At 39.8% G+C, this 12379-nt stretch overlaps 1 long non-coding RNA gene across 3 annotated transcripts in view; it reads right to left on the bottom strand.

Moving 5' to 3' along the window:
* Positions 1–12077, bottom strand: part of LOC146766862 (uncharacterized) — a 46292-nt gene extending 34215 nt beyond the window's left edge. For 2 of the 3 annotated variants that reach the window (XR_014956664.1, XR_014956665.1), the window contains exons 1-2: positions 11370–12077; positions 10931–11013 (exon numbers count right to left, since the gene is read on the bottom strand). This is a non-coding gene — a long non-coding RNA (uncharacterized LOC146766862). Of the gene's footprint in view, positions 1–10930; positions 11014–11268 lie in introns of all 3 variants that reach the window. The other variant, XR_014956666.1, reaches the window with a different exon arrangement.
* Positions 12078–12379: the final 302 nt, after the last annotated feature.

The raw sequence follows: 12379 nt of genomic DNA, 5'->3' as shown, positions 1-12379 counted from the left end.
TTGCTTCAGGAACTGTTTCTTGGAGCTCACTACCAATGAGATGTAAAATTCTGTCAATTAAGCTGAAGTTTAGAAAAAGTTAAGCTGCTAATTTGGTCTCTAATCACCTAACACAAAAATCCCAGTGTTTTGTAATGACATCATGCATAATCATAAGGCAGAATGGGATGCCATCTGTTTTGCACCATTTCCCTTTGTCTTATTAATCAGAACTTATTTCTGTATCTCACTTTTTCTACTCCATGTAGATAATTCAATACATTCAATGTTTGTTTTTTTTTTTAAATTCAGGATTTATTTGACCCTCAGGTTTTCACAATTCTATCCGCTCACCAATAAAGTCAGAATGAAATTAGTTCTCCTTACTTGCATTATTTTAGATATGTGATTAAGTAGTACAACCCACAAAAAAAAAAAAAATCAGTTATGGTCTAATGATACTTCAACCATAAAAGTAAAAACAAACTTTTTTTAACATTCTTTTCTTCCTCAAAAATATTTAAGGATAAAATGATTCTCATGAGCAAAATTAGCATAATACTTATGCACAGAAGTTGTTTCACTATTCACTGTTAGCATTGCTTTGCTTCAACCTCTCATAATAATAAATATTCCAAATCCTGAATGTTTTTAGGAAGAAAAATACCCGATTTCAGGCCAGCCCAGAGTGTTTTTAGGATATTTGGGGTGACCTTTTCCTCAGCACCTGTCAGAACCCTCTTGGTGCCCAAACCCCCCAAACAACACCTATAGGGACTCAATCCTTCCTAGGAGATGGGCACTGTTCCTAAATTAAAAGCTGTTACAGCTTGAAAAATAAACTGATTTATTATCAATTTATTTCTGTGGAACGTGTCCTCACCTCCTTCCCCACCCTCAAACAGGAATATCCCTCCCAGCACAAACTCTTTGGGGCACAAACATCTCGACTGGAAATTACCGAGCGTATCGCAGCATTTCCCCGAAAAAAAATCAGAACATGAAGGCTGCAGAATGTGCTTCTCCTGCATAAAGCATCTGGTTTCACAGTCCATTAGGAGTTTCTTTTTCCTCTTATGGCTTTGTGGATAACTTTTTACGTCCTGTTTAGAGCCAGCAGTAAACTGGCATTTCCAAAGTCACAGTTTGAGCACTTTTCAAAAGCTGCAGCAGCAGCCACACATCCTGGTGGCTTTATCAACTTCAGCCCCTCTCTCCTGCTTCTCCTGACAGCTTCCTGCATGGAATCTTTGCATTGAATTTGTGGGGTTGTTTTTAGTTTACCTTTTTCAACTATTTCCTTTCTATCTCCTTTACAGGCTACTCAGCTTTCTGTGCTGACTGAGCTGGGAATTCCTGGAGTTTCATCACTTCTCTGCTTTATTTAGGGATAAATAATGCAGAGAATACTCTAGGTTGGAATTTATTGTATTTCTAACCCTCCTTTAGAGCAGGGTTGTCCCCCACTTATCCACTCCCCCATGTAATTTATATTCATTAATTGAGGTGAGGATTAATTTCAGGCTGGGAGTTTCACTGAAAGCAGCACAAGCACAGCCTCCTACCCCAAAATCTCCTCTTTGATTCTGGCAGAGGTAGAATTGATCTGAATTTTTCAACAAATTCTAGACAGCCTTTGCAAAAGTCCAGGTTTTAAACCCGGCTTTAACACAGAATTCCTTGGAATGTAAAATCCAGGGCCTGGCAGGGCACCACAGATGCTGAGCACCTGGACCGATTTGGAATGAGCAGAAATTCCCTGAGCATCCCCAACCCAAACCCTGCTGCCTCAGGCCAGAGCCTCTCACCACCCTGGAAAACCAGAGTGGGTAAATTCTTGCTCCTCAAAAAGTTCAGAGAGTGATTTTCCCTTGGGTTTGTAGCACTGTCCCTTCCCCAGCCTTTCTCAGGGCTTCCTGATGGAGGAACACCTCTAACCACTTCCATTATTATAAATAAAAAAAAAAATACAATTTTACACAAAAAACCACAAAAAAAATCCCAATTCACTAAATACAGCTAAATATAAAAAAACCCTCAAATTTATATCCTCCAAGTAGCAAAAACTCTTCAAATTCTAAATCACTCATTCAAAAAAAAAAAATTGCTACAAATCCAACCTACTAAAATTACCGTTGAAGCTTTCTCTGAAAACCAGTCCCTTCATCCAAAATAATCTGGATTTTGTACAAGTTACCATCCCCTTTCCTTATTTATCACTCCCCCAGTTCTTGTGTGATCCGCAAGCATTAAAAGTTTTATTTTTCCAGGTCATTACTCATTCCATGGAAACGTGTTATGCCATGGTTGCATCTCCAGGAGATGTTGCTGAAAACATCCCCATTACTTTTTTTGCAATTAGTTTACCACTTTTAAATCTGCTTAATAGGGCCCACAGTCATTTTTTATGTCCTAATTTCTTTTATTGAAATGTCATGTAGCACTAAGTCAAGGATAGGATTTTCAGTACATTATGGCAGCTCCAGAAGCTTTATCAGTCCCTTTAGCTCAGATCTTTGCTCCCAAAGCTTGGAATCTTGGAGCCAGCTGGCAGCCAAACTTTCTCTTAATTCTCTAATTTTATCTAAATTAATTCTATCTAAATTAATAGCTGTAATTTTTACCATGACCAGTTCCAAGACCTATCCTTTTATCAAAGCAGTTCAGCCAGTGTCTTAAGCACAAATAAAATGAGGGAGGACTAAATAGAAAAATTTAAGATTCATTCAAATAAATCATATTTATCAAAACAAGTCATATTTATCAAAATTAAGATGTGGGGTAAACTGCTATTTTTTTTTTCCTGTTTCATTTGGCTTGGTTTGGGTGTTGTGTTTTGTTTTAATTTTTTTTAAATACGCTCCCCTGGCAGAAATTATTTTCTTTTGGGAAATGATCCTTCCCCCAAGAAAATAATTTAAGCTCTTTTCTTACAACAAAACCACTCTAAGTCCACCTTTGAAAAGGGTTTCTTCAAGTTAATAACTATTTCTGACTTAGTTAAAATGTCTCTTCCAGGCAGATTTTTAAATTCAATCAGACAATTCAAGTTAAGATTTCTCCCTTCCAGGATTTTCTAAAGGATTTGGGTGTTTCATTCATTTCAACAGGTCTCTGACTAGCAAGGACAACCTTTTTGTTGTGATTTATTGGCTTGTCTAGCAGCAGATCTCCCAATAAAAGCTGGAGCAGGGAACCTCAGCCAGGCAGTTTCTCCTAACCACAGCTTCCTATTGCTTCTTTTAATTCTTTGTATTATTAATTATACATTAAAGCTGCCCAGAACTCAGAAGATGCTTTAACCAGAGATGCTGCAGCCTGAAAGTCTGGTGATGGTGAATATTCCCTGTGGAATCAGATGGCTCCATGGCAGGGGCACTTGGGAACTCTTAAAAGTTACATTCTCCCATATATTTAAATGGATTTGTCTGAATTAATGAGCTCTAGCTTCCAGTCTTTGAGAGCTGCACCTCAGTTTTGGTGGTGAATGATTTGCAGGAAGACTTCGATCCATTCATGCTTATTTTTATGGATATTAAACATATACGTGTGCATATGCAAATAAAACAGCTTAATGTACCAGTTTCCATAGGTATTCTGTTTCCCCCCCTTTTTCTACAAGTGCATTTTTCTCAAATAAGAAAGAAAAAATTAATCACATGTTATAACTAAGAAAAGTAAATATTTTCACCCAAAATCTTCATGTCTGATACATATTTCCCAGAGGCAGGAGGTGTCCCCAGCCACTCCAGTTCAGAATTCCATAATTCCATCCATCCTGCCCAATATCTGTGTGGGGCTTCTGGACCCGAGTCAGTTCTCTCTCCTTGCTCAGCCAAGGATGGATCATTAGACTCACAGCAATTAGATTTTACTTTAAATCAGCAAAAAGGAGACTTCCCCCAATCCCATTTACAACATTCTTGGAGAAAATAGGTACAATTTCCAATCTCAGCCTCCCTTCTGCTCCATTGTTATACAAAATGGGCACCAAAAGCTACACATAACTATAAAATGATTATGATTTATCTGGGTATTTTGTTCCTTTAATCTATTAGGCCAATTGTCCTAATTTAACTAAGTAATTCTGTTAATTTAACTTTGGGGTTAATCTTGCTTTAAGAACACTTTTTGCTGAACAGGAAGACTGTGCTCAGTGGGTGCATTTTCTTTTTCAGACCTGAATGTAACCTTTTTTAAAAAAAAGACACAACCAAAAAAAACAACAAAAGTTTCTAGTATAACATGTGATCAATAGATACAAGTACCTTCATTTTTTAAATTAGTCTACGGCTATTTTCCTTTTACTGTTGTATAAACAGGGAATTGAAGGGTAAAATAGTTAAAACTTAATGCTATAGTGCTAATGTGGCTTTTAAATCACGTCAGCAGCAATCACTGCATTATAATTAACAATTTATTGAACCAGCAATAAAATGAACATCACATTACTTCTTAAAGCAGCAGAATAAAATGGCTAATAAATAGCATAAGCCAGACAAATTGCAGAGTAATAGAAATTTTCTTAAGATTTATAGTGTGCAGAAAGATGGATGTGCTATTAGTAGGAGCTCCAATACTTGACAAAATTCTTTTTGCAAAGACATAGTTACCAGGCATGTCAGAGTTCACAAGTCTAAGTGGTTTATCCAAAATTCAGCTCGCTGCTATTACAGTGGGAAATACTCATTACAAGGTTTTGTAACTGCAAGCAATGTGTACATTTGCCAACATTCAAACTGCTACTGCCAAAAAGATACTAAAATATTTTATAAACTGTCAAATAACAAGTCTGCTCGCTTAATCTGAGTCTATTTTCTACTTCACAGGCAGGAAAACCTCCCAGGCCTGATCCTGAGGTCTCCCTTTGGGCAGAACTTCCCTCGGACTTGGCATTTCTGAGCTTCCATGAGATTTCCCCCCATGGGAAGGGCTGGGTTGGGCATGGAGAGAGGGGGAAGAGCCACTGGGGAGGAAGCGTGGATGGAGAGGAGCTGGAAAGGCCCTTAAATCCCTCGTCTCTCCCAGGGCTGGGGTTACGGGAGGAAGAACCGCGCCGCGCTTTCAGCGTTCCTGCTGTTCCCTCGTGTTGTGATTCCTCACGTCAAGAGCGTCTCTCTTATGTTCTGGTTTCAGCATAACAGATGCAGTTTTACATGACATGTCACAACATGGAGCATCAACTGGAAGGAGCCTAAAAGAGCTTTTTTTTTTTTCCAATTTTCTTGGGGAAAAAGAAGAAAAAAAAAAAAAAGACAAAAAAACCCCACTCTGTTTTTTGCTGAGAAGCGTGGTGAGGGAGTTTGCTATGAAGCATTTCCTTCAACCACTGTGAGAAAGAACTTTCATTTTATTTTAAATTGAGATATATCCAGCAACTCATGTCCAAATTTCAGGTTTGTTTGACATACAAACCTTGATGTGAAATGGAGTTAATCCCAGCAGTAATTAGCTGTTAGACAATGGGGGCTGATGAGAACATGCCCACCTCCAATAATGCAGCACTCCCTGAACCTTGAAGAAAAATTGCCATTCACTGACTGCTTCAAGGTGATGTTGATTACGTGGTGAGATTGTTATTCTACCATTTGCCAAAAACAAAAAAGCTAATTTCCTAATGTGCTTTTCCAACCGGGAATCCTACTGGAAACATCTTCAACCTCTTCTCTGGGAGAGCACAGTGGGGAAGTTGAGCACACAAGGGAATTCCTGGATTTCCATCACCCTACAGTCATGGCTGCACTTCCAGCTCCATGAGGGGCTGGGAACAGATGGATTTTACCAAACCCAAGCCATTCTGTGCTGCCCATGGATTTGGAATACACTGAAATAATAATAATAAAAATAAAAACAAAAGCAGCTCCCTGATTAAATGGGTGAGCAGCAGCCTGGCTGCACTGGCATCACTATTGACACAATCTGAGACAGGGAGTTTGGTCTCCACAGACCAAGCAGGACTTTCCTAAGCTGAATTCAACAAAATGAGGTGGTTTTGTCTTCATTAATGAACTCCTCCAACAGGAAACCCCCAAGAAACACCAACAACTGCCTCCTTGACACCTCCTTACCCCTGCCCCTCAATCCTGGCAGGAGTTTCCCGTTCATCCCACACCCACATCTCGGCTCTGAGGAGATTGCAGCACTTTGTTTGAGCAGCAACCACCACAGCTCTGACCTGAGGATCAGGAAAACCCAGGAGAACAGGAAATGCCAAAGGTGCAGAAGCACCCTCAGGTCCCAACAGGACCAAAGAGCATTACACTGATTCCAGACCTGCTGGGGTTTAATCTCCTGGACAAAAGGCCACAGCATAAAATTCAGAAGGACGTGTTAATGTTCCTGATTTCTGCACAGTGGTGGGGTATGGATCCTCGTGCAAAAGAGTGGAGGGTGTTGCCAACCCCAACTGAAAATTCACATTTTGCAGAGTGCTGGAAGCAGAAAGAGGCAGAACCCCCTTGGACAGCAGGCAGGAATAAACCAGAACCATAGGGATGGGGTTTTCCCTAATATTATTCCAGCTGTTATTCATTGATGGCAGCAGGGTTTTTTTTTTGCAGAAAAATACAAATACTTCATATCAGCTAACAGAGCTATCAAGGCACCTAATGAATACTTTAAAAAAATCTTGATTAAGAAAGTATTAAAGTTGAACACATTCCCCTTGTTTATATCTAAAGCATTAGTGATCAAATTTCTGAAACAACAAAAGTGGGAAAAATAATGGTACAAGGAATTAAAAATATTTCAACAGAAAGTATTTTCTCTCATTTCAAGGTCTTCCTTCTCTTATACCACCTCCTAATATTTTGAGGGGATTAAAATTGTTCTTATTAAAAACTACTGAGAAACTCACACAAGACTTTTTTTCCATGTATAACCCACCCTTCTCCATTGGTTCTGAATAGAATTCTAAACTTCAGATAAATGTCTGACTTAAGGAAATAAAAAATACAACATAAACAATTTAAAAATATCCGTAATTACATCATATGAACTCTGTGTCTGTGTTTTTCATCATGCTGAAGAAATAGCTGGGTGGACCAAAGTCTTTAAAAATATCTAAAAGCCAAGTCTGGTGCAGTTTGGCTGAAGGTGAGAACCTTCAGGACAGCTGAGTTAGCTGGCAATCCACTATATGAAAATAAATCTCTCTGAAATTCAAGGGCTGCCTCCCTTTAACTGCACCAAACACTGCAAAAAATCCAAGTATCTCACCATGGGAAAGGGAAATCAGCATGGAAATGAATTAATCCATTCCTCCCATCAGCTGGGCCACACCAAATTCTGTATTATACTCAGCTTGATTCAGGTTTTAGTGAACTGTTCAACAGCTCAGCCTTCTCGGAGATGGAAAATATTTTAGAGCTTTTAGCTGATGGAAAGACATCATTTTTATATGTGTTAAAAACAGACATTTATGTTTTGGAGACAAACAAGTGAAGAAAAACTGGTAATACTTGAAGTGTAAGAAATAATTGACACAGAAAATTACCAAGGCTCAAATCTGATCCCTGGACATTCCCATTGCTGTCCAGCAGTGGCTGTGCTGTTGGAACCAACTAAATCCAAAGGGAGTGGCCCTTAAACTTGGGGAGAAACATAAATAAAAAAAATAAAAACCAAACAAATACATAAACTTAAAAACAAAAAAACAAAAACAAACAAACAAACAAAAAAAAAAGTGGGGTAAAAAAAAAAATTAAAAATCAATGCAGTGACAGCCATCAGAATTCTTGCAGGAGAGGCCAACGATGATTTCCCAAAATTATTTCCTCAGCAAAAAAAATCTGCAGGCTTTGGGTGGAGGAAAAGATGAGAAATAAATCACAGAAAATGCAGAGTTAGAAGGAACCCCTCAGGAGGATGGAATCCAATCCAGTAAAACACCAGTGCAACCCTTCTGTAGCTGCATGGGCAGAGAAAAATATCTGTGTTTGTCTAAAAATTCATGGGAAAACACATGGATAATTGGATCTGACTTCTCCCAAGCTCTCCATTATTACCTGGAGAATTTCATTAACATCTATTTGTCGGCAAACCAGAAGTGAACAGGAATTAAAGGGTGCCCAGGAACACCTCAAGCCTGATAAACGATAGGAAAGATTCCATCTTTAGAAGGGAGAATTAAAAATACTTGAGTGTTGTATAAACAAATGGATCACCTCTGTTTATTTGGGTTGTTTTTTATTTTTGGATTTTCTTTGTAGAATAATTTTCACGTAGAAAAAAAAACGTGCAGCCTAACAAGGCATGTAGATTTTGGAGGCATGAAAAAGTGCATTAAATCACTATATTTTAGATAATGACTTAAAGGAATTAAGTGAAGCAAGAGTTTAGAATAAAGAACTTTGTTACCCTGGAATAGTTTCCATAAAACTCTTACAAACTGGTCAAACCAACACTTCAAGTGTCACAAGTGTTCTCTAACACCAAAGTTTTTACACCTGTGGCCAAGCTCATGCCCAGATGGCCTTGACCATATATAATTCATATATTTATTTTTTAGGCCACTACAGATGGTCACAGGGAAGTAAAAACAAAGGAAACAAAGAGATTTTGTGTCTGGCTTTTACATTTTTGCCACAACTGCATGGATGGGCATCACAAACCTCAGAGAAAACGCACAGGGTTTTCCAAAGATATTCCCTACAGTCTGTGGGATTTGTTGATCAGCTCCAGAAAGCAAAACTGATGCTAAATAATTTCCCCAAGGGCAGCACACCTCAGAAATTCACATTAAAAGGGTATTTTTGCTAGATGGGCACATCAAGGAAGACCTCGTGGAGTGCACAGAGCTCTCCAAAGCACAGCATAACAAACACCAAATATCAGGAAATTGTCCCAAAAAGTCTCAGGATCATGAAGCCAAACCAAGGAGAACTCTGGGGAGTTGAAGGCAGAGCCTCACTGAGATTTTCCCAACTTTCACTGTGGTAGAACAGCCACTGGAATACCAAAATACCCAAAATGTGTTAAATATTTCTCATTTCAGGATCTAAAAACCTACATTTCCTTTCCCAGTGAAGTCAAAGGTTCTATCAAAGTTGCAATTTCTAACAAAAAATAAATTCAGGGATTAGAATTTCCAAATTCAACATGAAAGGGTTTAATTTATTATAAATTTGCTTTGTTTTTGGAACAACACAGACTGGCTTGACAAGCACCTGCTAAAGGGGAACACACAGGATTTTGGGACAAAAAAAGCTATTGAACAACGGCCTTAAAAATTCTAAGTCTCCTGTTGATTAAAGTAAATAAGTGGGACAAGAGGGAAGGACATGAATCAGCTAAAATTTTTATTAAAAAACAAGTTTGAGCTTAAAAAGCTTATATTTAATTTTGTTGGGTTTTTTTTAAGAATGGGAGGATTTTTTAGCTGCTCAAGTGATGCTGCCTCATAAGAAGTTTCATTAAATCTGCTGAAGTAATTTTAAAAACTTGAGCAAGGCCAGATTTTTGCAGTTTACACAAGCCAGGTATTTCTGGCGGGAGCAAATCTCCCTTCTGCTGCCCCAGAATCTCAGCCTATCCTAAAAGAAAAACGAAAAGGAAAAGGAAAGGAAAAATAACCTTTACTAAATTTCCCCAACCACTTCAGGAAGGTGGGAAAAGCTCTGCTTTAAGGGAGGATTTGAAAGGAAATACTGAGATAAGTGTTTGAAAGTTAAGGGATGCTCCTCCCAGGTTAATTCTTTATGGGCAAGAACAACACCAGGCCTTAAAGCAATAAAAGAAATCTGTCCTGTTTTGGGGACATCAGCAAAACTGTGACCAGAGGGCTCTAACATGGCACTAATGATCAGTCTGAGCACTAAAAGTCTCTTTTCTTTCTCTGTCCTGGCAGATTTGATATAAAATCAGTATCTCTTGTGATATTGTAATTTAGCCACTTGATTCCAAAAACCTAAAATCTTTCAAATGCTCCGTGCTTAGAGCCTGGACATCTGAGTTTTGTGAGACCACAAGAATGGATCACATCACAGAGGATTCTCCATGCACCTGATGCCAGTTTAGATTCCATATAAAGGGTGACAAAGTTTTCACAACTCTTCCCAGTGCTCTTAATTAATAAACTCAGAGAAAAACCAGGATTTTTCTAGCACTGCATATCAACAGATTTTTTTTTGGGGTTGAAGGGACCTTAAAATCCTTTTTGTTCCACCTCCTTTCTATGGTCAGGGACACCTTCCACTATCCCAGGCTGCTCCAAACCCTGTCCAACCTGACCTTGATCACTTCCAGGGATTTAATATCTATCAGAGATAGACATTATAGATAGACAGACATTATAGATAGAGGTACTCTTAAAGAAAAATCAACCAAAGGAAAAGATGCTACAAAACTCCCTCATTCTCAAATAAAACTTGGAAAGAAATGCATGAAGTAGACACAGAGCTACAAAGTTTTCCAGACACTTGGGAAAACCTTATTTCCCGTAATCTCTAAACTTCAGAGCACAGATTTTTGGTGCAGAATGAACCAAAAGTGATGGGATTTAAAAAGAAACTCTTTTGGAAATGGAAGAGGTGCTTTGAGCACTGCCCTTCCTGAGGGGGGTTTTACTCCACTCTAAATCCCCAACCTTTTGTCACTAGTTTGCAAAGCTAGAAATAGATGCTTACTGACCAAAACCATTTTATTAAGAATGTAAAGAGTGTGTATGGATTTGGAGCCCCAGTTTTGATGCAGGAATATCAAACTGCAAAATCTCACCCAGAGTTCCCACCTCAGAGGTTTCTTGCTGGAGCCAAGGATGGATAAAGTCATTGGGGGAACACACCCAGCCCACCAGAACTCCAAATCACTTTTCTCCACTGCCCACACATATATATGACATAAAAGGAAAAATTAAAACGTGCCCTGGATTAAAAATATTACTTTTTATATCAGTTTAAATTATTGAACAACAGGTTTAGTGTCAAAAGTATGAAATGTGGTGTTGGCTTACCATAGGATTTCACAGGAAGCTGACCTGCAAGGCTCAGTGATTTTTCATTGAGGAACTTCAAAGAACTACAGCAGGAATGGGTTCTGGGCAGTGGAAAAGAATACAACACAGAAATAAAGAATTTAGCAAGGTTGCTCAAAGCAAAAATATCCAGAATTAAGAACTGAAAATAGAGTAGCAATAACAAAGAAGCGACAAAGGAATAGCAAACACCCATAACTGTTCAGCATTGGGGAACATCTTTAAAATTCCAGGGGAAAAAAATACAAGGAAACATAAAAATAAATAATAATAATAAAAAAAATATTATCCTCATTTCTGCCTCTGATTGTACCTACCTTTGAGCACATACAGGAGGACAAATCCTCATGTGCAGCAGCACCAGCAGAGCAATCCCACACTTTAATCCAGGCAAAAAGCTCTGGGAAAAGGGACTCACCTAAAAGCAGTGGCACTGATTCCTCCCAGGTGAAACCAGTGGAGCTCCCAGCTGGGGCTGTGGGGCTGGTGGTGCCTTCCCATGGCCTGAAAAAAGGGTGAAACTGGGGGAAAATGACATAAACACCAACAGATGGGGGCTCAGAAAGCCAGCACATTTCAGGAATTTTCTGTCTGTGATATTTCATGATAAAGTCAGAGGTTCTCACCTTTATCAAATAATCTAGGCCAGTGGCTGCATCTTGGATTCTGGATTTTTATTTATTTTAATTATCTGTCTGCATTACTTCCTGCTTATTGGGCACACTACCTTGAGGGGTGACATTTTTGTAAAGAGAGGAAGCATCAGCTCTTGGATTTGGAAATTTGTTGCACGCAGTTTAAACCACACTGAAATGTCTCAGCTGGACAGAGCAGGGGGGCAGGAGCAGCCTGGCAGTTTAGGGTTAAATCTGGGATTTTCTGAGCCACAGCCAGGGGATGTGGGGTGCAGGTGAGCACATCCCAGATGGGATCCAGCATGGGGCTGCTCTAGGATGTCACGGAATGGGTCAGCATGGGAGGGACCTCAAAGCCCATCCAGTGCCACCCCTGCCATGCCAGGGACACCTCCCACTGTCCCAGGATGCTCCAAGCCCCATCCAACCTGGCTCTGGGCACTGCTAGGGATCCATGGGCAGCCCCAGCTGCTCTGGGAATCCCAGCCCAGCCAGGAATTCCCAATTCCCAATTTCCCAGCCATCCCTGCCCTCTGGCAGTGGGAGCCATTCCCTGGCTCCTGTCCCTCCATCCCTTGTCCCTCTCCAGCTCTCCTGGAGCCCTTCAGGCCCTGCCAGGGGCTCTGAGCTCTGCCTGGATCCTTCCCTTCTCCAGGGGAACATTCCCGGGGCTCTGAGCTCTGCCTGGATCCTTCCCTTCTCCAGGGGAACATTCCCGGGGCTCTGAGCTCTCCCTGGATCCTTCACTTCTCCAGGGGAACATTCCCGGAGCTCTGAGCTCTGCCTGGATCCT

Source organism: Lonchura striata, chromosome 7 (genome assembly GCF_050655825.1).
Source record: "Lonchura striata isolate lonStrDom1 chromosome 7, ASM5065582v1, whole genome shotgun sequence".
NCBI lineage: Eukaryota > Metazoa > Chordata > Aves > Passeriformes > Estrildidae > Lonchura > Lonchura striata.
Note: the sequence above shows the minus strand (reverse complement) of the source record. Positions and strands in the feature narration are given on the sequence as shown.